This window comes from Dryobates pubescens, chromosome 29 (assembly GCF_014839835.1).
Source record: "Dryobates pubescens isolate bDryPub1 chromosome 29, bDryPub1.pri, whole genome shotgun sequence".
NCBI classification, from domain to species: Eukaryota; Metazoa; Chordata; class Aves; order Piciformes; family Picidae; genus Dryobates; species Dryobates pubescens.
The window spans coordinates 2,741,681-2,768,633 of record NC_071640.1 but is presented as its reverse complement, the minus strand read 5'-3'; positions in this window follow the sequence as shown (position 1 = coordinate 2,768,633).

Sequence of the window (26,953 nt, the reverse complement as noted above, 5' to 3'; positions counted from 1 at the left end):
CCAGTCTCTGCTTTTGTGCCTCACTTACAGACCATTTCTTCCCTCTCCCTGCTGCCTTTCAGAAGGAAGGAAGGAAAGGAGGAAAGAAAGCAATAAAACAGACCTGGAAAGTGCATTCACTTATCAATCAACTCTGAACAGGAAGCCTTCAGGAAGAGGGGAAGGCTGGAAAGGGAGAATCACTTCTTAGAAACCACAAGACAAATGTCATACAGCACAGACAGGACAGGACTGCATCTTCTCCATTGTGGTTTTGTTTCATGGTGGTAAATGCAGAGGAGAGATTTCCAAGCCAGCTTGAACTTTTTTAAGTCACACTTCTGTACAGAAAGAATCCCTGAGAAAAGGGACATGGTGAGAAGTGAATCCCCACCCCTCATACAGCAATACAGCATTAACCAGGTTGGAAAAGACCTTTGAGGTCATCAAGTCCAACCTATCATTCACCACCACCCACTCAACTAAACCATGGTACCAAGTGCCTCATCCATCTTAAACACCTCCAGGGATGGGGACTCCACCACTTCCCTGGGCAGCACATTCCCATGGCCAATCTCTCTTGCTGGGAAGAATTTCTTCCTCACCTCCAGCCTAAACCTCCCCTGGCACAGCTTGAGACTGTGGCCTCTTGTTCTGGTGCTGGTTGCCTTTCTGGGAGAAGAGACCAACCCCCACCTGGCTCCAACTCCCTGAAGGGAGGTTGGAGAGAGCAATGAGGTCTCCCCTGAGCCTCCTCTTCTGCAGGCTAAGCAACCCCAGCTCCCTCAGCCTCTCCTCCCAGGGCTGTGCTCCAGACCCCTCCCCAGCTTTGTTGCCCTTCTTTGGACACCTTCCAGCAACTCAACATCTTTCCTAACCTGAGGAGCCCAGAACTGGACACAGTATAGAATGGAAAGGAACTAATCAGGTTGGAAAAGACCTTTGAGATTGTCAAGTCCAAGCTATCATCCAACACCATCTAATCAACTAAACCCTGGCACCAACTGCCTCATCCAGTTGAGACTGTATTCAAGGTGTGGCCTAACCAGTGCTGAGCACAGGGCACAATGACTTCCCTGCTCCTGATGCAGGCCAGGCTGCCATGGGCCTTCTTGGCCACCTGGGCACACTGCTGGCTCATGTTCAGCCTACTCTCCACCACTCTCCCCAGGTCCCTTTCTGCCTGGCTGCTCTCCAGCCACCCTGACTCCAGCCTGTAGCACTGCCTGGGGTTGTTGTGGCCAAAGTGTAGAACCTGGCACTTGGATGTGTTCAATCTCCTGCCCTTGGACTCTGCCCATGTGTCCAGCCTGGCCAGGTCCCTCTGCAGAGCCTCTCTACCCTCCCAGAGATCAGCTCCTGCCCCCAGCTTGCTGTCATCTGCAAACTTACTGCTGATAGACTCAATCCCCTCATCCACATCCTCAATAAAGATGTTGAACAGGATGGGGCACAACACTGGGGGACACCAGTGGTGCCTGGCTGCCAGCTGGAAGTGGCACCATTCACCACCACTTTGGGCTGGGCCCTCCAGCCAGTTCCTTAAAGGGCTTTTCCAAGTGAAATGATCCCATGGTTCTATTATTCCATGATCCCATGGTTCTGTAGCTCTGTGATTCCCTGAATCTGGGGCTCCATGGTTCCATGCTTGAGTGCTACAGCAGGAGCTGAGGCAGGGGCTGGTGAGTGACAGCAGGAGATGGGCAATCCGACTCCTCTCACCCTGAGCACAGCCTCCATGCATCCAAGTGCTGCTGGTTATATAAATATAATCTATCTCCATACATCTCCACAGCCTCCTGTGTCCATGTGGGGAGAGGGAGAGGTGATCCACACTTCCCCACTCCCCTGTAATGCTGCCCTGTGATTCTGCTGATGCCTCTCAGGGAGGTGTGAAGCGGAGGTGGCTGTGCTTTGCCCTGCCACCCGATCCTATCCTCGCAGTAACCTTACACCCACGGACAGATCTAGCTCCTGGGAGCACCAGCCTGCCAGACTGGCTGCCAGCGATGCCATGTGGGCTTTACACCACCCCAAAGAGCCAGCAGGGGCTGGCCCTTCCTCCCAGCCAGAGCCAGCACGCTGTGCCCATCATTTATCAGCGATTCAGAATTCAGTGCCGAGGACAACCTCTGACTGCAGAAGGATTTGAAACCATTGTTAAGCCTTAAAGGGGAAGTGGCAGTGCTGATGTGCATCCCCCCTGCCTTGCCCACCAGCTAAGCCTCCCCCCATACCTCCCTAGCCAGCAGCAGAAATCACAGCATGGTTCTGATTGGAAAAGACCTTCAAGATCATCCCCTCCAACCATTCTCTAACTCTACCAAGGCTGGGGCTAAGCCATGGCCCTCAGCACCACATCCCTGCCACTTTCACTCACCCCCAGGGATGGGCATTCAACCACCTCCCTGGGCAGCCTGTGCCAGGCTTTGAGAACCCCTGGAGGGAAAAAGTCTCTTCTAATCTCCAACCTAAACCTCCCCTGGGGCCGCTTGAGGCCATTTCCTCTCACCCCATCACTTGTTCCTTTGGAGAAGAGACCAACTCCCACCTGATTCCAACCTTCCTTCAGGGACCTGCAGAGAGCAATGAGGTCTCCCCTCAGCCTCCTTTTCTTCACACTAAACACCTGCAGGTCCCCAGCAGAAGCCCTCTTTATCCCTCTTTTTTTTCCCCCTTTTACCCAATTTTCTCTTTTTTTTCCCTCATTTTTCCCTTTTCCCCCATTTTCCCCCCCTCTTCCTCCATTTTTCCCCAATTTTTCCTTTTTTCCCCCTTTTCCCATTTTTCCTTTCCCCCCAATTTTTCCCTTTCCACCAATTTATCCATTTTTCCCATTTTTTCCTTCCCCCCCAATTTTCCTTTTCCCCATTTTTCCCTTTCCCCAATTTTTTCTTTTGTTCCTTTCCCCAATATTCCATTTTTTCCCTTCCCCCCTTTTTTTCCCTTCCCCCCCTTTTTCCCCTTTTATCTTTTTCCTCCCCCTTTTTCCTCCCCCCCAACTTTTCCCTTTGTTTTCCCCCTCCTGCTCTGCCATTTCTCCAGCCACAGGAGCCCCTGGGTTAGGGGTGGCTCCGTGGTTAGCCATACCCCCACCCCACTGCTGCCCCCAGCCCCTTCCCTGGGGAAGGGGTCCCTGGGTTTTGCCATGGGGGGGGGGGGGCCCAGCCCACGATGGTCTGACAGAGCCATACAGCCACTTGTCACCCTGCTGGTGACAAATCAGCCTGGGCTGACAAGAATGGATGGAGTCACTTCCCAGGCTGGGAGGGGGTGGGTTGGGGGGGAGAGTAGGGCTGGATGGAGCCCCTGGGGGTGGGGATGTGGGAGAGGTGCCGGTGGTGGCACCAAGGAGGGTGGCCAGGTGAGGACTCAGAGGGCAGAATCAGGGCACCAGGGCTGGCACCTGGGGGCTGGGGCAAATTTAGTCAGTCTTATGGTGGCCTCCTCCCAGGGCTTGGCTGAATGGGATGCCAGAGACACCAGGGCTGCCTCGGTCTGCTCCCTCCCCGGGCCTGGGGGACCATCCATCTTGCTCTAACCCTATTTTAGAAAACTAGAAAAGGAAAGAAAAGGAAGGGGGGGGGGGGGGGGGGGGAGGGAGGGGGCTGAAAGAAAAATGATAAATCTGTGGAGGCCTTTTGTTTGCCTCTGGTTCCTGTAAAGGACCACCAAAAAAAAAAAAAAAAAAGGGAAAAAAATACTGAAATAAAAGCCAGGCCTATTTTTCCCCCAGCTTGGTGTTGCCATGGGATAGAAAAGCTTCCAGCTCTCAAGAGTGCAGTGCCTTTGGGGAGGGAAGAGGAAAAAAAGAGGGGGGGGGGGTAGGGAATGAAAGGGGGGGCTGGATAAAAGCCTCTCATTAACGTTATGAGTTGCATCTGTTCCCTGGGTCTGGGTCACTTCCAGCCAGCTCCTTGCTGCCTGCCTCCCCCCCACCCCCACCCCCGCACATTCCCATCACTAATTTATTTGGAGAGCCATGCCCTCGGGAATCCCAGGGGAGATCCAAGCTCCCTGCCTGGGGACAGGAGACAACGACCGCTGGGCTGCGGGCGGCCCGGCTCGGAGAGCACCGGCGAGCAGCTCGGCTCGGAGAGCTTCGTGCAGCTCCCCGGCCCGGGGAGCGGCAGGGACAACACCGGCTCAGAACGCAGCCAGGCTGGGAGAGCATCCCGGCTCAGAGAGCAGAGAAGCAGACAGCTGTTTGGGTTGGAACAGACCTCTGAGATCACCGAGTCCAGCACCCCCGTGGCTATGAAACCATGCCCCCGAGGGCCACGGCCACAGGTGTCTTGAACACCTCTGGGGACTCCACCACCTCCCTGGGCAGCCTGTGCCGATCCCTGACCACTGTTGCAGTGAAGAAATTTCTCCTAACACCCAGCCTAAATCTTCCCTGGTGCAATGTGAGGCCCTTTCCTCTCAGCAAAGAGAGAGATCTCCTGATCCCAGGAGAAGAGACCAAACCCCAACCGCCCTCCAACCTCCTTTCAGGGAGCCATAGAGAGCAAGGAGCTCTCTCCTCAGCCTCCTCTTCTCCAGACTGAACAACCCCAGGTCCCTCAGCTGCTCTCCAAACCCTTCACCAGCTTCATTGCCCTTGATCACTTCCCATTAGGGCCACCTCCTGGAGGGCATCCTGACTTGGGGAGCATCCCTGCTCTCAGGTGGGCACAAAGGGGCAGAGGACAGTGGCCTGAGCTGGGTCTTGGAGCAGGACATCTGCATAGCCCTCTGGAAAACAGAAACAACAATCTTGGATTGCTGCTGCAAGGGGCAGGAGAAGGAATTCCTGCTTGGACAATGCAGGAATGGTTTGGAGCAGCACTGCAGGATGTTGACCCTCTGCACCTTCTCCTGCTGGGACCTCTGCCCTGCCAGCCCCAAGCCCTTAAGAAACCCAATGAGCCAAGCTCCTGCTCAGCTCCCTGGCTCTTTCTGTGCTCAGGGAATTCCTGTGCTCAGGGCTCAGAGCTATTGACCACATCCAGGAGGGTGGGGAGGAGTAAATAAAGATCTTTGATGTAACACACTGTCATAAAAGCATGCTGGTGCAGCAGAGCAGAGAGGCTCTCCAGGACTTTGCAGGGTGAAGGCATTTGCTTGATATTTCCAACTGCACGTGATAAGGGACCTGCAAAGTCAGATACAGGAGACAACACAGGGCTGGGAGCCATAAAGCAAAGAGCTTCACAGTGAGAAGCAGAACCAGAGTAGGGAGAGGAGGATTTTCTTACCCAGCCATGGCTCCTATCTACCCAGCTCTTGTTTCCAGGCTATTTATAACCCAAGTGCTGGGTGAAGCTTGCTTGTTGCGTGCGCTGAGCCCCTCTGTGCAAGGCTGCCTGCTGAAATGCACCCTGCTCTTCAGAGATCCAGCTCCAAGAGCACAGGGAAGCAGCAGCCCTGACCATCCAGGGGTCCATCTGCACCAGGGATAAGTCCAAAGTGAGGTTTGGGTGGGCAGGGAGCGACACAGGGCTGCAGCAAGGGAGGAAGGAGGGAAATGCTGGGTTTAGCTGCTGTAAAGCAGAGGTTTGATGCCTGCTGGTGAGCCAGACACTAGACTACAGCTGTCCTGGTGCAGGAGGCTCCAAGCTGGGGCATGGCTTGGATGGGATGAGTGGCAGGGCTGTGCCATGCCGTGCTTAACCATGCTGTGCCAGCTGTACCACTCCATGTCACAGATTCACACAGTCAGTATGGCTGGAAAAGACCTTTAGGATCATCAAGCCCAACCATTACCTAACTCTAGCAGGGCCACTACTACACCAGCTCCTTGAGCACCATATCTAGATGGCTTTTGAATCCATCCAGGGATGGTGACTCAGCCACTGCCCTGGGCAGCCTGCTCCAGTCCTAGAGAACCCTTTTGGCAGAGAAGGTTTTCCTAATGTCCAGCCTAAACCTTCCCTGGCATAACTGGAGGCTATTTCCTCTTGTCCCACCAGTTGTGACATGTCAGAAGAGACCAACCCCCACCTCTCTACAACCTCCCTTCAGGGAGGTGTAGAGAGGCAGAAGCTCTTCCCTCAGCCTCCTTTTCTCCAGCTGCTCCTCACGGCACTTGCTCTCTAGACCCTTCCCCAGCTTCCTAGATGCCAAACCATGCCATGCCACCCCACCTGGGGGACACTTTCACCAAGTCCCAGGCCGGCAGCACAGCTCAGCCCAAGCTCATAACGTGGGGGAAGCATCTGCCTGGTGCTCATGGCACTGGCCAGAGCTTGGCATCATCAGGAGGAAAGGTGGCAGCGGTGCCTGCAAGCCGAGGGGAGCGGCAGGCACAGCAGGCTGCTCTCAGCACGCTCTGGGGGTGGCTGGGTGGCACCAGGGCTGGCAGGTATGGGTTTGCTGGATTGTGTGTGAAAGGCTTCAGAGCCTTGATTGCAAACACTATAAATAGGGCTGGGGTTCTTTGAGTTTCAGAACAAAAGAGCTGTTTCATTGTCATTAAACTTGCCTTGCTCTGCGACTGGGTGTCTGGCTTTTTATGGCAAGCCAGGGCTTTCAAAAGCTCCTGAAATGTTAATGTCACCTTTAAAACAACAGTGCTGAGGCCTTTGATCAGCAGAGCCGGTCACTTCTTGCAGCTGAAGGCAGATCCAGCCCCTGGATGATCCTGGGATTTTAATATTTCCCCCTCCCCCCCAGCACGGGGAAAAGCAGCAGAGCTCTGAGCAGATCTGATTTTTGAGCCATCTCAAGGCCTTGCTGCCTAAAGGAGATGTTCAGCCCCGGGGTTTCATGGCTCAAAGTGATGGAGGAGGGCAGGGCACGGCCAGCATGGCTGCTCCTGCAAGGGTGCCCCAAACACATTGTCCCTGCCAGGTCTGGGGGGACAGGAGAAGGACCTTTCTCCACCCCTGCTGCCAAGGACCAGCTGGATCCTGCTTGAGGAGACTGAGAGAGGACCTGATCAATGTTCACAGATAGCCTAAGGGTAGGCATCAAGAAGAAGGGGCCAGGCTCTTTTCAGTGGTGTCTGTGATGGGACAGGGTGCAACAGGCACAAACTGGAACCCAGGAGGTTCCACCTCAACAGGAGGAGAAAAACTTCTTGGGGGTGAGGGTGCTGGAGCCCTGGAGCAGGCTGTCCAGAGAGGCTGTGGGGGCTTTCAAAACCCACCTGGATGCATTCCTGTGTGGCCTGCCCCGGGTGACCCTGCTCTGGGAGGGAGGTTGGACTGCACCTCCGGAGGTCACTTCCAACCCAACGCTCTGTGATTCTCCAGGAGATGTGGCGTGGGGCCACCTGCAGCACCCACTTGTCTGTGCTGCAGGTACCTCCCTGGGATTTCTACTCGGAGGAGCCAGGGAGCAGAAATCATCTCAAACTCTTCACCCTTCTCACGGCACCGAACCCCCACGGCAAGAACCACGCGCCCACCCCTCCTCCTCATCCTCCTCATCCATCTGCTGCCTCTGTGGCCAGACCTTGGCAATCCCCACACACATGCTGTGGCGGTTTGAAGCTGGGGACAGGGTCACACACACGGCTCCTTGAGCTTTAACGCCGGAGGAAAGCAGATTTCAGGTTCAATTAATGCCGGCGGCGGCAGGGGCTGCTGCGCCGGTGCCGGTCTGGGTACAAGGATATGTTTGCAGAGATAAGTGTGAGTGTAACCTGATGACACAAGTTGCCTGCTTCCAAATGTCAGGCAAAGTTCACTCAACCCATGTGAAACGAGTTAAAATTTAACAGAAATCCTGCAAAGTGCTGCGTCGGAATCGCGGGCGAGAGGATGGGGAGCGGAGAGGGGGAAGCCTGCTCAGGCACATCCCAGCTGTGCCTCAGCCGCGGAATTCAGCCTCAGTACAAACACCCCCAAAATAATCATCATTTTAAAAACCAAAAAGGGCTGGTTTAAAGGAGGAGGCTGCTGCTAAATATGTGTGCACCACTTCCCCCCGCCCTTCCTCCTCCTCCTTCCCCCTTTCTGCAAGGAGAAAGCTCTGTCTGCAAACTTCTGAGTCATTCCGCGTCGGTTTTTTGATGTGTCAAAACTGGTTTAAAAAATCTCAGCTGAAGGCAGCAGCAGCAGCAGCAGCAGCAGCAGCAAGGAGAGCTCAGCTCCAGCTCCAGCTCAGGGACAGGCAGATGAATGCAAAGCGCTGCAGAGCTGAGCCGCGCGTCGTGCTCCACATCCAGGACGAGAGCTGTTGAGGCTGGACCCCTGCCTTTAAGGAGGCGGTGGAGGGGAGGGGGAGAAAAAGGCTTTTTGGCTCCCCGAGGGCTGCGATGTGGCTTTGTGTTGTTTTTGACTCTTTGCTGGCTGCTAATTCGCCCTTTGTGCTGGCATGGTGGGGTGCAAACTCCTTCAAGCTTTAGAAATGGAAAGTCGTTCCGTGGGTTTTGTCCTCCGTTTCTATAGCTCACGGCGAGAGCTCAGCCCTCCGCTCCTCCCTATGTGGTCTCTGGGCCGAGCAGGCGGCGATGGCCAGATGCGAGCAGCAGATCCTATCTCAGCCTCCCGTGGGGTGGGATGTCTACACGCCCACGATTTCAAAGCAGCTATCTCAGCACCCATTTCTTTCCCCCCACCCTCTGCATTTCCTTGGCCAAATTGAAGCTTTTCCCTCTGCTTCAGCGTCCCGAGCCAGCTGCCTAAACAGCCATGGCATGGTAAGGAGGAGGAAGAGGAGGAGGCAGGAGAGATGAGCTCTGTGTGCTGGCACATTTGGAGGGTCTTGTCCCAATCTTTTCCATTTAAGGAGTTTATTGCACCAAGTGATTGACAGAAGTGGATCTCCATCCTAGTTTAGACCAGCTGAAGACAGTCCCCAGCCTGGGCTGGCTCTGTGCACAGCATCCTCACGGCGGGGACTTGGGGCTTGGCCCTGGTTTATCCCCTGCTCCTTGTCAGTAGGAATAAACCTGAGGGCTTCCTTGTGGTCCTAACGATTGGATGCTTCAGGCTGTCCCCCTGGGACAGCTGCACAGCCAGGCTGTGCCCTGGACACAGGAGGCTTGGAGGAAAGCTGCAAGGGATGACTGAGACCCTTGTGTGCTTTTTCCTCTGCCAGGGCTTTTCATAAGGGAGCTAAAAACAAATTTAGCACTTAATGCTCTGAAGAGTAAACACTTAAATGCCCTATCATCTGCCCAAGTGCTTTGTTTATTATTCAGAGAAGCCAAACTGAAGCAGTTTTCCATGGAGATGTAGTACCTCCTTCAGATTAGTCTGCTTAATTAGATCCTGGTTGCACAGCACTCTGCTCTGGAAGAGGTGCTGATGAGGGAGAGTCCAACCGTGGCTTCCAGAGGCTGAGCCTTGGCTCCAGCTGCCTCTGGGCAGCCAGAGTGTTTTGGGAGGAGGCCACTGAAGCTGGAAATCTTGAGCTCTGGTTCAAGGCTGCTGATCAGCAGAGGGGTCACAGGGACAAAGTCAACATAGAATCTTTAAAGCTCATCCAGTCCAACATCCCTGCAGCCAGCAGGGACATCTGCAACTGGAGCAGGTTGCTCAGCGCCCCGAACTACCTGGCCTGGGATGGTTCCAGGGATGAGGCATCCACCACCTCTCTGGGCAGCCTGGGCCAGGCTCTCACCACCCTTAGGGTAAAAAATGTCTTCCTTGTGTCTGGTTTAAATTCTCCCTCCTTTAGACCATCACCCCTCATTCTATTTGAATCCTAGGAGCATGGGATCCTACAATTATAGGATCATAGGATCATTGAGGCATGGAATTATAGGATCACAAAATCAATTACAGGATCATAGACTCATAGATCACAGAATCCTAGGACCATAGGATCATAGAATCCTAGGAGCATGGGATCATAAAATTACAGGATCATAGGATCATAGAATCATTGGAGCATAGAATTATAGCATCACAGAATCAATTATAGGATCATAGACTCACAGATCATAGGACCATGGAATCACTGAAGCACAGAATTATAGGATCATAGAACCACAGATGATAGAATCACAGGATCATAAACTCACAGAAGCACAACATCAGACTGGGTTTGGTAGGGAGACCTTTAACGCTCACCCAGCCCAAGTGGGAGCAGAGAGGAGCCAACATTCACTCCCCAGCCACTCCAGGCTCTGTGACAGCTCCCAGCCCGCTCAAACCAGCAGGGGCAAACCTGACCTCCCCCCAATAAAGGCTGACAGCATCACACAAACTATTCACCCCTGAGCTTAAAAGCAAGTTGGGATGGAAGCTGCTGGTTCAGGTCCTAAACCCTGGCGAATGCCTCTCCTGAACGGTGGCTGCCACGAGCGGTACTCCCCGGAGCATGAAACCTCCACTCTGCCATTTATAAGCTATTAAAGCTGTTACATCCCATAATGGACATCCTCGGGTGAAGAAGACAAACAATGGAAAATGCTGCAACGCAACCACAAGGCTAGACACAATAACAGGCACTGCACAAGAAGGATGTGACACGGGGAGACAAACAGGAGGGGAATTTATGTCGCCGGAGATTACCGGGGGCATCGCGTATCAGCGCCGGGGACGGGAGCCCAGCACCAGCACCGGGGGCTGGCCTCACCTGGCAGAGCAAGAGCCTGGAGAAGCGAGAAGGGACAAGGGCAAAAAGCAGAGCTGACACCCACTGACAGCCACCTCTGTCTGGGGACAACGAGGAAGGGCTGGAAGCAGGGAGAAGGAGATGCCAAAAATCACGCGGCGGCCACGTGCCGGCTGCCTGGTGCAGTGATGAAAGGCAGCTGCTTGCTGGGTGGTAGTCAGAGAATGGTTTGGGTTGGAAGGGACCTTCAAGATCATCTAGATCCAACCCCCTGACGTGGGTAGGGACACCTCCCACCAGAGCAGGTTGCTTCGTCCAGCCTGGTCTGAAACACTTCCAGGGATGAGGTGTCCTGGTTTGCCCTAATAGCAGCGAGTCCAAGGGAAGCTTTTCTTGCTCTCTGTTCTGCCCTGGTCAGGCCACATCTGGAGTACTGGGTCCAGCTGTGGGATCCCCAGTTCAAGAGAGACAGGGAACTGCTGGAGAGAGTCCAACAGAGGCTACAAAGATGCTGAAGGGCCTGGAGCATCTCTGTGAGGAGCAAAGGCTGAGAGCCCCGAGGCTGTTGAGCCTGGAGAAGAGCAGCCCCAGAGGGGAGCTGAGCAATGCTCAGCAAGAGATAAAGGCTGGGGGGCAAGAGGCTGGGGCCAGACTCTGATGCCCAGGGACAGGGCAAGGGGCAATGGGCACAAACTGGAACCCAGGAGGTTGTATGTGAAAATGAGGAGAAGCTTCTTTGGTGTGAGGGTGCTGGAGCCCTGGAGCAGGCTGCCCAGAGAGGTTGTGAAGTCTTCTTCTCTGCAGAGATTTCAAACCCCCCTGGCCATTGTGCTCCTGGACAAGCTGCTGTGGGTGCCCTGCTTGAGCAGGAGGGGTTGGACTGGATGACCTCCAGAGGTCCCTTCCAATTCCAACCATGCTGGGATTCTGTGCCATCCTGCCCCAGGTGCCAGGGTGTGAAGCAGAGATGAAGGGCTACCTCTTGCTGTGCTGTGCTTGCCAGGAAGGATAAGTCCCAGCAGCAGCCCCACATGGAAAGGGATTTACAGATCATCTTAAAGAAGGGTGACTGTAGAAACAGAGGGGTCCTGCAGGACTTGGCTGCTTAGCTCTCAGTTGCTTGCAGCTCCCAGCTCTCATTATTTCACTCCCAGTCAGTCATACTTCAGAGCAAAACCTGTCCTACTTTCCAGTGGCTCAGTGCAAAAGGGGCTCCCAGTTCCTCTTGTCGTGTGCTCACGTTTCCAGCCAGAGGAGCATCCCTGGCTTGGATGGTTCCTCTCTGTTCTTGGATTCCATGAGCCAAGCTGCTGTTTGGCTGAGGAGCTTAACAGCTGTGTAGCAGGAGAAGTTGGGGTGTGGTGGGACTGGAGGCATCTTTTTCCAACCAGGTGATTCTGTGATAAAAGAGGGAGGTTTGGGCTGGATGCAAACAACAGAGTTGTTTTTATGCTGAGGCTGGTGAGAGATCCTGGCCCAGGCTGCCCATCCTGGGACCGTTCCAGGTCAGTCTGGATGGGGCTCTGAGCAAGCTTGCTGTGGCTGAAGCTGCCCCTGCTGACTGCAGGGGGGTTGCACTAGCTGAGCTTTAAAAGGTCCCTTCCAGGCCAACCCAGTCTGGAGTTCTGTGCAAATCAGAGTTGATCTGTCTAGCCCCAGAGCTGTAAATTGCCCTGCTGCCTCAGCTGGCAGTGCCACTGGGGCAAGATTACTTCACTGCCAGATGAACTCATCACAGAGCCCTTCCTTAAACACTCCCCCTCCCCGAGTGCATCTGTCACAGGCTCCACGGTGACCGGACCCCCCCCCCAGTCTCCTCATCACAGATGAAAAATGCCTTTTCTTCTCCAGCCACACAAAGCCACAGCTCTGCCTTCTTGCTCAGAGGCCAGCAGCAGCAGCAAAACCCCCTTCCTTTCCTTTCCTTTCCTTTCCTTTTCCTTCCCTTCCTTTCCCTTCCCTTCTCTTCCCTTCCCTTCCTTCCCCCTCACACGCAGAGATATTGCGTTCATTCATCTCGGGGGCCGCAGTCTGCTCGCAGGCTGACAATACATTATGGTGATGTAGGTCTTCATTTCGTGCTGTCAGGGACTAGAACAACTGTATCTATTACCCAGGAGGCTGAACAGGGCAGCTTTCCCCCACCTTATCCACCTGCAACCCAAGGTAACCCGACTGGAAGGGCTCCCCCGCCCCATCTCCTGCCTCTGCTCCATCTCTTGCCCCTGCCCCGTCTCCTGCCCCTGCCCGTTAAGGGGCTGGGAGGAGATGGGCTCTGGATGGTGGGCTGGAGGGATGGGGTGGCTGGGAGATGGATGGCCCCAAGCCTTGCAAGCACAATGAGGTAATTCCACCCAGCAGAGCCTCATCAATCCCCCTGCTCCGGCACAGCCTCCCCACGGCTCGGCCACGGCTCCGCTTTGCCAGGGCCATAGCCCAGGTGTGTGGCTGTCATGGAGATAAAAGAGGCTTAATTAAGACCCAATAAGCTAAGTGATTTGTTATCTCAGTGCAATATATTACTCCAGCCTATCGATCCCAGAAATGCACATGTGTCCTAGAGCCTCCAACAAGGCTCCATCCCTCCCCAGCCAGTATCTGCTGTGCCATTCCCATCACCAGCCAGCCCCAAGAGCCTGCCCCTGGGGGCAGGCTGGGCACAGGGACCAGCCCCACGGCTGGCTATAACCACAAAAGTAGCAGGATTTGGTTCTCCCAAGGGAAGAACTCGCTGAAATCTGGTGATGCTCAGCTCTGCCTAAAGCCCAGAGCCAGAGGCTTAGTCTGCTGGGACTGGGCAGACCCTTCCTGGGGCATGGTGTCCTCAGTCTGCTGCCAAGCCTACCCTGATCCATTCTGGGGTCTTGCACGGCTGCAGGGTGTGCCAGAGCATGCCAGGCTAGCGTGTGCAGGACCCTGGCACCTGCAAGCTGCAGTTCCAAAACGGGACCGTGCCCCTGTGCAGTGCCAGGTGCTCAGGAAGGTCCCTAACCCAGGAGCAGGGCTGGGAGCTGAGGGCAAGGGAAAAGCCAGTTCCCATGATGGGAACGGGAAGCCCTGAGGTCGTGCCACGTCCCATGCCAAGCAGGGCTGACGTCCAGCAAGCTGGCAGTGGGGCTCTGCCCGCCCAAGCCCAGCCACGGCCGAGCCCTCGGTGCTTCAGACCGACCCAGCACCGCGCTCCCCAGCTGACAGCCAAACCATTCCTCTTCCAGAGCTTGCAGGCAGGGGTGAAGGGGAGAGGGAGGGGAGCCCAATTCATTTAACATTCGAAATGTTAAACTGCTCAAGAAGTTCTTTGATCTTTTGAGGTTTTGCTGCAAAGGGAACACCCTTTCCCCATTGGTTTTCTGAGTCACGCTTATTACTTCAATGCAGAAATATCCTTTATGTCAAGTGTATAAATATCCAGCTCTAAGCTTCAGAAGCCTTTGCCTTCTTTCCTTTTTTTTTTTCTGTCTGTCTCTTTTCTCTTTTTCTTTTTTTTTTTCCTGTGTGGGTTTTTTTTTCCCCCCTCTCTCTCTCTCCTTCCTTTTTCTCCCCTCAGAGGAGCCTGTTTCGTGCTCTCCTGGAGCCTCCTTCCCAGCAGCAAAGCTGGGTGCGGCGCCTGGGTGCCTGCAGAAAGGTTGCTCCCCAGGGAGCACCCTGCCCTGGTCAATCCCTCTGCATCCTCCCCCAGATTTCTTGCAGCCCATCAGGCAGAAAGCAGAAGGCAGGAAGAAGAGGCAGGTGGGTATTGAGGCTGAGGGAGCTGGGGTTGATTAGCCTGGAGAAGAGGAGGCTCAGGGGAGACCTTCTTGCTTGTCTATAACTCCCTGAAGGGAGGTTGGAGCCAGGAGGGGGTTGGTCTCTTCTCCCAGGCAAGCAGCACCAGAACAAGAGGACACAGCCTCAAGCTGTGCCAGGGGAAGTTTAGGTTCAAGGTGAGGAGAAAGTTCTTCCCAGCAAGAGTGATTGGTCGTTGGGATGTGCTGCCCAGGGAGGTGGTGGAGTCCCCATCCCTGGAGGTGTTCAAGAGGGGATTGGATGTGGCACTTGGTGCCATGGTTTAGTTGTCAAGAGATGCTGGGTCACAGCTTGGACTTGATGATCTCTGAGGTCTTTTCCAACCTTATTGATTCTATGGGAGAATCCCAGGGTGCTCCTGTTGCCAGGGGTGTGCATCTCTTCTCCCAAGTGATAGGACAAGAGGAAAAGGCCTCAAGTTGCCCCAGGGGAGGTTTAAGTTGGTAATGAGGAACAATTTCTTCCCCAAAAGGGTTGTCAAGCCCTGGAACAGGCTGCCCAGGGCAGCAGTGAAGCCTCCATCTCTGGAGGGATTTCAAAGCTGTGGAGATTGAGGGGTTGCACTCGATGAGCTCTTTGGGTGCCTTCCAACCCCTGACATCCTGTGATCCTGTGAGATGTGGTGCTGAGGGCCACGGTTCAGTGGTGCCCTGGCAGTGCTGGGTTAAGGGTTGGAGTGGATGATCTGCAAGGTCTCTTCCAACCAAAGCACTTCATTGATTCTCTGTACAAGCTGCCCCAAGAGCAAAGACTGAGGAGTGGTTGTCCAAACAGGCACTCACCTGCCGAGCCCCACATCTCCTACGTTCTCTCCCCACACCTCTGGCATCTCCTGGCCAGGGCTCAGGTTCCATGCGGCCACAGGTGCGGAGGAGAGCCCTGGGGGCAGAGCCCCGGCTGGCACAGGATGCCACCGGCACCCACACGCTCGCCACCCAGACCTCGCACAGGAGGGTCTGGAGCCAGGCTGCGTGGCTGCTCCTTCCCAGCTGCCCCACAACTTGGCCTAGAGCTACGTCTGCAAACGAGCTTGTTTAGGCAGCAGGGCTGGCAGGCAAGTCGCAGCTTGAGGAGCGGTGCTGGGGCTGCGAGGCAGCACCCTCGCCCAGCAGCCTGGGCAAGGAGTCAGGGTTCCCTCTGCACCCCAGCTCGGCCGTGGGAAGTGGGGGCCAGCACCCAGCTGCCTTGTTCTGGCTCCCAAGCAAGGTGGCAGACCCCAAGGGGGAGTGGGTCAGGCTGTGCCAGTGCCATGGGTTGTGCCAGTGCCTTGGGTCGTGCCAGCTAATGCTCCAAACATGACTTGCCCTTGTCTCCTGGAAGCTCCCAGTGTTCAGCACGCCATGAACCTCACTGTGGTCATTTTAGTTAATGCTGGGGGGAAATTTCAACCCACCACACTCACTCAGGCCTGAAGACCCCCGGCCAGGAGAAGCCAGAAGATGATTCCTGACAGCCTCCCCAAAACACAGCAGCTTTCCCTCTCTGGAAGACCTGCCAGGGCCAAAGCTTTTGGGACACCTGGCCCCTTCCCAGCTCCTGCTGCAAGCTGAGGCTGGATGCTGCCTCTCATCAAGCTTGGAGCTACCTCAGCCATCACTTCTGAGGACCACCGAGCAGATCCCCACCCAGCTCTCCATCCTGCCTCCCCAGCTGTGGAATTCCATCGGGAATGATGACCTGACAAGCCAGAGCAACAGCCAGAGACCTCCCTGGGCAGAGAGATAAGAGCTCATGCTGCAGCACAGCTGGCTCAGGCACAGAAGCCCACCCTGTGCCCACCCTTCCTCTGCAGCACAGAGCAGCATGGTGAGCACCCGCTGGCACCAGCCCCTCCTGCTCCGTGGATGCTTTTGCTGGCAGTGCCCCTTCCAGCCGCCCTGCCCTGGTACCCACTGCTCTGGGAGGACCCTGCTCCATCCCTGGCCACGCTGCTGGGGCTGCTGGCTCACAGCTCTGCCTCTGCTCCTGCCTCCCATCCCGCCGTGGAAGAGGGTGTGCTCTTTCCTTTTTTCCCTTCCCTTTTTCCCCCCCTTGAAGGAGGTCACACCCTCCACTTACATAACCAGCAGCCAGCTCTCAGCAAAGCAAACAAACTTGACATTCACATAACCTGCCCTGCTCTCTCCAGCAGGGATTATTAAGTCATTAGAGTCTGTTAGCAAATTTTCCCAAATACCTTCTGCTTCTTCCCAGGGGCACCTTGATGGTTAATGATCCCAAACTGCCGGCTGGGCTCACAGTTCACCCACCCCCAGCCCAGCAACCTGCCCCGAGTAGCCCTCAGGGGCTGAGAGCCCTCAGGAGATGGGGGTGGGTGATAGAATCACAGAATAGTAGGGGTTGGAAAGGACCTCCAGAGACCATCAGGTCCGACCCCCCCCCCACACCCCCAAAGCAGGATCACCAGGGCAGGTCACACAGGAACACATCCAGGTTGGCTTTGAAAGTCTCCAGAGGAGGAGACTCCACAGCCTCTCTGGGCAGCCTGCTGCAGGGCTACATCACCCTCAGAGTAAAGAACTTTCTCCTCCTGTTAGAGGTGGAACTTGCAGCCTTCTACTTTGCGCCTGCTGCTCCTTGTCCTATCACAGACACGGCTGAAAAGAGCCTTCCTCTCGCCCCCCACCCCTCAGATATTCACAGGCATTAGTAAGATTCCCCTCTCCTCCTAGGAGTGACCTGGGAGTGACCACCCATGAGGATGGTGGTCTGGAGCAGGAGAGACTCCCCGGAGTGGGAGGAGGGAGGCTGGGTGGATGCAGCCGGGGGGAGGGGAAGGGGTGAGGTGCCCACCCTGGGGAGGGTGGCGATGCTCCCTGGGTGACACACACCTGGCTTCTCTGCTGGGCTGAGCTGGCAGCCCAGGGCGGTGTTTCTGACAGGTAAGTGTGTTGCCTAACTGGAGACAGAAGCAAAAATAATCATAGAAAGGAAACCAGTCAGGCAGGCCAGTTAAGTAGCGAGGAGATAGGTTTCACCCACCTGCAGCTGCCTTGCCCTCTGGTTCTCAGGCTGAGCAGTGTGTGTGTGTCAACAGCCCTGCTGGGAACAGGGGAGAGCAGGACAACAGCCTGGCTGTGCCCTCCCCTGGCCCCACAGCCACCACACAGCAGCAGCAGGGACTCAGAAAGCACAGAGTTATAGAACTGTTGAGCTTGGAAGGGAGCTCAAGGCTCAGCCAGGTCCAACCCCACTGCCATGGGCCAGGGACACCTCACACCACAGCAGGTTGCTCACAGCCACCTCCAGCCTGGCTGCAAACACCTCCAGGGATGAGGCTTCCACCACCTCCCTGGGCAACCTGTGCCAGGCTCTCACCACCCTCATGGGCAACAACTTCTTCCCAACATCCAATCTCAATCTCCCCACTTCTAGTTTTGCTCCATCCCCCCCAGTCCTATCACTCCCTGACACCCTCAAAAGTCCCTCCCCAGCTTTCTTGGAGCCCTCTTCAGATCCTGCAAGGCCACAATCAGGTCTCCTTGGAGCCTTCTCCTATCCAGACTGAACAGCAGAGCAGCTCCAGCCCTCTGCTCATCCTCATGGCCCTTCTCTGGCCACCTCACAGCACCTCCAGCTCCTTCTTGTAACCAGGGTTCCAGAGCAGAACATGACTTTTCATCAGGGTCCTCCTTGTTGTATAGCATCCTAGAATCACAGAATGCCAGCTTGGAAGGGACCCCCAGGGATCACCTGGTCCAACCTTCCCAGGTGACAGCCAAGTTGAGACCTACAAGTCTGTGATTGAGCTACAAGCCAAGGCACAGGGGAAGTCCCTGCAGACTTCTAGTGTTTTAGCCCCATGGAGTTTAAGAACAACCTTGTGCAGCATCCTGGAATATTTCAAGTTGGAAGGGGATCATCCAGTCCAGCTCTCACATACACCTAAAAGGGTTTGGGATCGATTCAGTGCTTGCTGGAGACGGTACAGCAAAGGGCTGCAATGATGATCAGGGGAGGAGAACATCTCTCTTATGAGGAAAGGCTGAGGGTCTTTGGGCTTTTTAGCCTGGAAAAGAGAAGACTGAGAGGGGATCTCATCAGTGCTGATCAATACTTCAAGGGTGGGCGTCAGCTTTGTTCAGTGGTGCCCAGTGGCAGGACAAGAGGTAATGGGCACAAACTTGAACACAGGAAGCTGCATCTGCACATCAGGAGGAACTTCTTTGTGTTGAGGGTTGGTAGAGCACTGGAGCAGGCTGTTCAGAGAGGTGGTGGAGTCCCCATCTCTGGAGTGATTCACAGCTGCCTGGACAGCATCCTGTGCAACCTGCTCTGGGTGACCCTGCTCTGGCAGGGGGCTTGGACTGGATGATCTCCAACCCCATTCATTCTGTGATGCCAAGACCCTCATCATTTTTGATGAATACCACTAAAACCAGGTGCAACAACAAACTGGGGGGCTGCCAAACAGGGGCTGTGTACAGAAGCAGGATGGCTTTCCAGTCAGAGGAGCTGACCCTTGGGTCCCCAGGACCCCTCCAAAGCCTCTGCACAGAGATGGGGAAGCTGTGGTTTCCACCCCGAGCCATCTCTCTTTTTGCTGCCCTGAAGAACTCCCTGATCTCCCAGGCAAGTGCAAGCACCTCAGTGATGTTGGCAGACACCAGATCTGCCTTCCCTTAAAACCATCTCCCTTGATGTGATGCCCTGCAGGGCTGGAGCCCGGTGCGGGGGGGATCCTGTGGCCGTGGGGGCGGGGGGCAACGCCTTTGCTTTGGGAGTTGTGCTGCTTCCCCCGGGGATGGGCTGCAAGATAGGGAAAGCAACCCTGGTATGGGCTCTGATCTTCCCACCCCAGCCTGCAGCTACTCAGATCCATGGCTGGGGTGTGACCACAGAATCTCAGGATCACAGAACGGCAGGGGTTGGAAGGGATCTCTGAAGATCATCCAGTCCAACCCCTCTGCCAAAGCAGGATCACCCAGGGCAGGCCACACAGAAGTGCATCCAGATGGGTCTTGAAAATCTCCAGAGGAGACTCCACAGCTTTCTCCAGGGATCCAGCAACCTCACAGCAAAGATCTTCCTCCTGTTGAGGTGGAACCTCCCGTGCTGCAGTTTGTGGCCGTTGCCCCTTGTCCCACCACAGGACAGCACTGAACAGAGCCTGGCCCCTTCTCCTCAACACCCACCCTTCAGGTGCTTATAGACCTTCAGAAGATCTCCTCTCAGCCTTCTCTTCTCCAGGCCAAACAGTCTTTCCTCCTCAGACACATGCTCCAGTCCCTTAATCATCATGATGGTAGAGCTGGGTTTACAGGAGGGACCTAAGCCTGCCTGGGCTGGGTCCACCCCCCAGCTCCCAAGCTATGCAATGGAGCCCTTGTGTCACACCCCCTGGCAGGGACCAGCTGTGACCATCCCTGAAAGAGGCAGGAGGAACCAAGGAACCAGCAAGGCCCAAAGTTCCTCCTGGAAGGAGATTTGTCACCTAAGCCTGTTTGCTCCTGAAATAAATCTCCCTCTAAGGCAGGTAAATCTCAGGCAGGATCTGTAAGATACCCTAATGTGGCATTAAGCTGAAGTTAAGGTTATATTCCTCCAGGGATGCCAGATGGGATTTGCTTTCCTTGAAGACAGGACACGTATTTCAACTCTAATGGGTTGATGGAGCCCCTTTTATCTTGTAAATATGAATGAGGGAGGGGAGGGGGAGCTGTTAAATAAATGGAGGGGTTTTACCTGAACCTTTTTCCCTGTCATTGGCTTGGGCTCTGTTAAAGACCTTTGTTTTCTCAGCGGAAAACTCTCTCAATCATTCAGAAAGGGAACTAAATGCCTTTCTGAGAACATAACCTTTATTTTCCAGATAAATGGTTCACTCAGAGCAATTTGCATGTGGGAAGCTAGTAGAGAGCACAGGAGGAAAAAGGAGAAAGGGGAAAGTAGTATTTAAAAGCCAACGGCAATGGAGGTCAGGGTACGGAGCGTCTGCTGCGCAGGTGACTTCTCTGGGGTTGGAAAGTTAGGGAGCTCAAGGTGATTGGGGAGGGTTGGGGAGGGTCTGTGCAGTAGCTCTGATTAGGGCTGAGCGTGAGGGAACTAATCCAGACCGGTCCAGGGGTTGGGTGCTGTGAAGAGAGTCAACCAGGTAATGAGCTCTGCAGATGGTTCCCACCGTCCAACGCTCACCCTGCAGCCTCCCTCTCAAAGGGAGTTTGCAAACCCATCCCAGCTCCTCTCTCCTTCTCTCCCCATCTCTTCTCGATGTTGATACCACCAGAAGTGTTCCCAGCCCCTGCTAGACGTCACACAGGTCCCAGGGGCACTCAGCCACCTGTGCCTGAGGCAGGAAGCCTGCAACAGTGCAATTCCCTCAGCAATGCCAGCCAAGGGAGGTGCTGCAGCCACATCAGCAGTGAGGGACAGACCACCACTCCAGCCACTGAGTTCCAGTGACTTAGAGACTCATAGAATTGTTTTGATTGGAAAAGACCTCCAAGATCATTGAGTCCAGCCCCTCCAAGACCATTGAATCCATCCCCTCCAAGATCATTGAGTCCAGCCCCTCCAAGATCATTGAATCCATCTCCTCCAAGATCATTGAGTCCAGCCCCTCCAAGACCATTGAATCCATCTCCTCCAAGATCATTGAATCCATCCCCTCCAAGATCATTGAGTCCAGCCCCTCCAAGATCATTGAGTCCAGCCCCTCCAAGATCATTGAGTCCAACCCCTCCAAGACCATTGAATCCAGCCCCTCCAAGATCATTGAGTCCAACCCCTCCATGATCATCCAGTCCAAGCATCAACCCAACACCACCATGGCCATCAAACCATGTCCCAAAGTGCCATGGCCACAGGTTTCTTGAACACCTCCAGGGATGGTGACTCCACCACCTCCCTGGGCAGCCTGTTCCAGTGCCTGACAACTCTTTTCCTCCAGCAGTTTCCCTCTGCAAATCACTGCACCCCAAAACTTCTCAGAGTGGCTCCTCACCCCCCTGAATGAGCATTTGCCTGCTGAGAATGGAGCTGCTCATCCAAGTAACTACAGAATCACAGAATGAATAAGGCTGGAAAAGACCTCTAGAGATCATCAAGTCCAGCCCATGGCCACGACATCAGCTGAACCATGCCACCAAGTGCCACATCCAATCTTCTCTTACAGACCTCCAGTGATGGTGACTCCACCACCTCCCTGGGCAGTCCATCCCAGCGCCTCTCTGTGAGGAAGTGCTTCCTGAGTCACCTAACACAGAGCAGAATTACCCCTCCAGCCTCCTGGGGGTCTCTGCACGCCACGAGCTGGGAACCACAACCACCTCTTGTGGGGGGAGAAAGGACCCTTTAAGGCATCACTGCTCCCTACTCCAGCTTCTCCGCCTGCTCTCGGGTGGAGGAGGCAGAGCCAGAGCCCTGGGAAAGGCTCTGGAAGCTGCCAGGAGCAGCTGCAGCAGAGCCTGGTGCCAACTCCAGCTGCTTGTTAATTAGGGTAACATGTTGGCTCATGTAGGCACCTCCGTGAAGACGCCGTATTAGCTTGATAAGTATTTAACACTTGGCACCGGGGGGAAATTTCCACTTAGCATCCAGCAGAGCTGAACAGCAGGCAGGGGGGGGGAAAGGTGGCACAGGCAGGGCATTGAGAGAGGGCACGGGCAGGGCACGGGGTGGCACGGGCCAGGAGGTGGCTGGGGATCCAGCCGCGGTTAGCGCTGCTGGCGGCGGCGGCGCGCAAGGAGGTGAAGCATTTGTGGCCTCTGCCATCACCCTGGGAGATTAAAGGGCAGGGCTGGCCCCAGCACAAAGCCCAGCACTGCTCTGGGTTTAATGGGCCCTGCTGACAGGGCTTGGACTCCTTGTGCCTGGCTAGCCTGCAGAAGAGGAGGTGCAGGGGAGACCTTCTTGCTCTCTACAGCTCCCTGAAGGGAGGTTGTAGCCAGCTGGGGGTTGGTCTCTTCTCTCAGGCAAGCAGCACCAGAACAAGAGGACACAGTCTCAAGCTGTGCCAGGGGAGGTTTAGGCTGGAGGTGAAGGGAAAGTTCTTCCCAGAAAGAGAGATTGGTCATTGGGATGTGCTGCCCAGGGAGGTGGTGGAGTCACCATCCCTGGAGGTGTTCAAAAAAGGCTTGGATGTGGCACTTGGAGCCACGGTTTAGTTGTCAGGAGGGGTTAGCTGTTAGGTCATAGGTTGGACTTGATGAGGTCTTTTCCAACCTGGTTAATTCTGTGTCTCTGATTCTGTGACTCTGTGGTTCTGATTCTGTGGTTCTGTGTCTCTGATTCTGTGACTCTGTGGTTCTGATTCTATGGTTCTGTGTCTCTGATTCTGTGACTCTGTGGTTCTGATTCTGTGGATCTCTGACTCTGTGGTTCTGTGTCTCTGATTCTGTGGTTCTGTGGTTCTGTCTCTGATTCTGTGTCTCTGATTCTGTGACTCTGTGGTTCTGATTCTGGTTCTGTCGCTGATTCTGTGTCTCTGATTCTGTGACTCTGTGGTTCTGATTCTGTGGATCTGTGACTCTGTGGTTCTGTGTCTCTGATTCTGTGTCTCTGATTCTGTGACTCTGTGGTTCTGATTCTGGTTCTGTCTCTGATTCTGTGTCTCTGATTCTGTGACTCTGTGGTTCTGATTCTGTGACTCTGTGGTTCTGTGTCTCTGATTCTGTGATCCTGTGGTTCTCTGACTCTGTGGCTCTGCCTTCAGCAAGCTTTTCTCATTCGCTCTCTGTGACCAGCCCGGAGAGCAGCACCAATTGTGCAGGAATGGAGGAACCCTGCAAACATGCTTGCAGGTCTAATGTGCTGGTCACAAGGCATCTCCATCCCCAGGGCTGCAGAAAGGGCCTGACACATGCCAGGAGATAGCAGGTTGTCCTCAGAGCCAAGAGAAACAGAAGGAGTTGAGACCCAGCCGGTCTGAGCAGCTCTGCAGAAAAATAACTCTTGTTGCAAAAGTCATCTTTTGTAAGCAGATTTCCTTCCAGCAGGGCCAGTTCTGGGTGGAGGTGAGGGTGACCAGACCCTTCCTGGCCTCCAGGGCTCATCCCAGCCACACAGGTCCTGCTTTGAGCTAGAACAGGACTCATTCTGTTCAGTCTGGAGAAGGGGAGGCTGAGCAGAGACCTTCTCACTCTCCACAACTCCCTGGGAGGAGGTTGGGGTGAGGTGGAGGTTGATCTCTCCTCCCAAGTAACAAGTGACAGGATGAGAGGCAGCAGCCTCAAGTTGTGTCAGGGGAGGTTTAGGTTGGACATGAGGAAAAGTTCTTTACTGAAAGAGTGGCCAAGCCCTGGAACAGGCTGCCCAAGGCAGTGGTGGAGTCCCCATCCCTGCAGAGGTGCCTCAAAAAACCTCTGGCTGTGGCACTTTTGGCCATGGTTGAATGGCCATGGTGGTGCTGGGTTGAAGGTTGGACTGGATGATCTCAGAGGTCTTTTCCAACCAAAACAACTCTCTGATTCTACTCTACTGACCCTTGACAACACACAACATGCAAGCTGGGGTGAGGAAGATGCTTCCAACCCATGGGGTGCTGCTCCCTAAGCCTTACAGAGGACCACGGGCAGCTCAGCAGCACTACCTGCTTGCTCCACTCCCAGGTCACATCAGCATTTGCCATGCATTTGGGTGCAGATCAATCTTTTGTCTGCACCAAAATCAGTGCTCCTGAGCCAGTGTTAGCACAGGGCAGGTGAGTCAGGCACAGAAGCATTTTTGCCTCATACCCTCAAGGTCTGAGATACAGAACTCACCTGAGCCTCCTGCGTGTGGTCCCACTTGAGGCTTTTCACAAACATCATTAGCAACCCACCAGCGAGCTCAGCAGCAGCCCACAGCCAAAGCTGCCACCTCCTCTTCAGCTCCCCAGCTTGGGAAAGCAGCCCCAGCACCTGGGAAACACAGAAGTGGCCTCTGCTCGCTCCAGGCAGGGAGTGCAGCGGTCAGGGCTGCTGAGGAGGGGTTTGTCCCTCCCCCACAGCACTTGTCTCACTCTCAGCAGCTTGGCTGAGCACAAATCTGTCTCCTCTGATGGCTGGCTAGCAGCTCCACACCAAGACCATCCCCTGGCTTGCTGGGAAGATGGTGGCTTCAGGGAAAGGAGTGGGGCTGCTCTGCTGTGCCAAGGAATGGGCATCATCTCCTCTCAGCTGCACCTGCAAACACAAGGACCTGGCTTCAGGCCCCACTGCTGGCATCTCCCCAGGCTGGCCAGGCTTCTGCACCTCAGAGCTATGGGAGGGCTCTGCACTGTCTGAGGCTGCTGAGCAGAGTCCAGCTCACCCATGGGCCACTGGGCACCACACACCTGAGGTTCAGACCCCCCCCCAGATCTCTGTGCAGCCAAGCAGCCCGACCCTCCCTTCAGGCTGTCTGCCCTAGAGCTCCCCCACAGAGCAGCCCTGGGCTTGCCTCTGCTTGCCTTCCAGCTCTGGTGGGGTGTGAGAGGGGATGCTTTGCTGATGGGTGGGGCTGGTTATAGCTGGAGGTTTGTCTGCTTGCTCCCTTTGATCCCCCAACTCATCTCCCTACCCCATCTCCTCTCCCTACACCCCCTGGAATGTAACTCCATCCTCTCCTGCACCACAGCATTTCACCCTCCTGCACACTGGGCAGGGGAAAAGGTTTAAATGCTTAGAGGTGATGTGAGCTGGATTCACCCAGCTGCAAAGAAGGAGCTGCAACCCAGCTGCAAAGAAGGAGCTGCAACCCAGCTGCAAAGAAGGAGCTGCAATCCAGCAGCAACCCCAGTGAGCAGATCATAGAATCAGAGAATAGTTTGGGTTGGAAGGGACCTTGAAGATCATCCAGTCCCAACCCCCCTGCCATGGGCAGGGACACCTCCCACCAGCCCAGCTTGCTCAAAGCCTCATCCAGCCTGGCCTTGAACACCTCCATGGAGGGGGCATCCAAGACCTCCCTGGGCAGCCTGTTCCAGTGTCTCACCACCCTTACTGTAAAAGCTATCTTCCTGGTATCCAGTCTAAATCTGCCCTCCTCCAGCTATTGCCCCAGCATGGACCCCACTGCTGAGTCAGGGCAGAAGGGCTCCTGTTCATCTCCTGCCCAAACCCTGCATCTCTGCAAGAGCCACTCTGCCCTGGTGTGACACCACAGCTCCTCTGCTCCTGGTTGCCTGTGGCCATGGAAAATATCAGAGTGTAACTTCATTAGTGCTTTGTCCTGTGATGAGGCTGGAACAAGCCTGTGGCTCCAGAAGGCTGCAGCAGGGAGACCATGGACTGAGCCACCCACATGTCTCAGCATGGGCATCCAAGCTTCCCAGAATCACAGAGTGCCAGCTTGGAAGGGACCCCAAGGAGCACCTGGTCCAACCTGTCTAGGTGATGATGCAGTGGAAATGAGCTGGCCCAACACCCTGGCAAGCTGAGCCTTCAAACTGTCCAGTGTAGGGGGATCCACTGCTTCCCCTGGGAGGTGATTCCAGTGTCCAACTGCTCTCATGGTGACAAATATTTCTCTTGCAGTCCAGTGGGAATGTCCCCAGCAGTAACTGGTCCCCACCACCCCTTGTCTTCTCCAGGGGACTCCTGGTAAAAAGGGAGTCTCCATCCTCCTGGTAGCCACCCTTTGTGTGCTGCTCCATGGTAATCGGGTCTCACCAAAGCCTTCTCTTCTCCAAACAGACCAACCCAGCTCCCTCAGCCCTTCACAGGCTCACAGGATGTCAGGAGTTGGAAGGCACCCAAAGAGATCATCGAGTCCCACCCCTCCTGCCAGAGCAGGACCATTCAATCCAGCTCAGAGGAACACATCCAGACGGGGCTTGAAAGTCTCCAGAGAAGGAGACTCCACAACCTCTCTGGGCAGCCTGCTCCAGGGCTCTGTGACCCTCTATGTCCTCATCTGGCAGATCTTCCAGACCTCTGATCATTTCCATAGCCCTTCCCTGGACACATCTAAGCTTCATCCAACTCAGAGATGCCACAGAGGAGTAGCGACAGCGAAGTGCCCGGCGGCACGAGCCAGGGCCGCACGTGGAAGGGACAAGCTCCCCGGGGCTCACTGTTTGAGCCTCATCAGAGATAAAAGCCCCACTGGCACGAGCTGGGAAGGAGCTGTCAGGCCCCAGCTCTGCACTGAGGAGATTAGCCCAGCGAGCCTGTGTTTGCTTCCTTGGCTTTAAAGCACGCAAAAGCCCAACTGAACAGACTTTGTTTACTGCTCGGCCCCTAAACCGCTTAGGCAGTGGGAGATGAGCTGGAAGCTTAGCCCAGCTGCAGAGTTAGAGCCAGATGTGGCTTCAGCTGGCCGAGTTAGGCACCTCTGAAACCTGAGGGTTATTAATGAAGGTGCCTGCTGAACCATAACGAGCTGGTGTAATTACCTCAGCATCCCCAGCTCCTGCTGGGCTGCCAGCGCCCAGCAGAGCCGACACAGGGGCTTGTAGGGGTGAGTGAAGAGGTGAAGGTCGTTGCCCATGATGACAGCTCCATTGGATGGCTGGGCAAAGATAACAAACCATCAGGGGTCACCACAGATAGGAGATGAAAAGGCTCCAGAAGTGAGGAGGGGTGAAGAGCACTCCCAGCAACAAGCTCTTGGTCAAAGCCTCCCAGTTCCAAGGATGCTCCAGCACTGAGGATGCTTCAGCACTGAGGATACACCAACACCAAAGGTGCTCCAGCACTGAGGATGCTTCAGCACTGAGGATACACCAACACCAAAGGTGCTCCAGCACTGAGGATGCTTCAGCACTGAGGATACACCAACATCAAAGGTGCTC